At 30.9% G+C, this 223-nt stretch overlaps 1 protein-coding gene across 6 annotated transcripts in view; it reads left to right on the forward strand.

The window, feature by feature from the left end:
- The window catches only part of syncrip (synaptotagmin binding, cytoplasmic RNA interacting protein), a 10,287-nt gene extending 10,064 nt beyond the window's left edge, over nt 1-223 (forward strand). For all 6 annotated transcript variants that reach the window (XM_069196535.1, XM_069196540.1, XM_069196548.1 and 3 more), the window contains exon 12: nt 1-223. This exon is cut by the window's left edge. The gene's annotated coding sequence lies outside the window, so the exon portion shown is untranslated.

The following is a 223-nucleotide window of genomic DNA, read 5'->3' on the forward strand; positions in this document are numbered from 1 at the left end:
TGTATTGCAAAAAAGGAGACTGAACTATTCATCTGGTTTTGTACACAGTTAACTCCCTCTCAACGAGTCTGTATCATTACAATTTCAAACCTTAGAAAATGTTACCAGTTTTAAAATATTGTTGGTGGCCAACAACCGTTTTTGCATTCCTGCAAATAAATTGTTTTATACTGTAAGATGAGGTGAGTGTAACTTATTTTTGTAATAAAGTTTTTGATTTTTA

This window comes from Lepisosteus oculatus, chromosome 2, assembly GCF_040954835.1.
Source record: "Lepisosteus oculatus isolate fLepOcu1 chromosome 2, fLepOcu1.hap2, whole genome shotgun sequence".
Taxonomy (NCBI): Eukaryota; Metazoa; Chordata; class Actinopteri; order Semionotiformes; family Lepisosteidae; genus Lepisosteus; species Lepisosteus oculatus.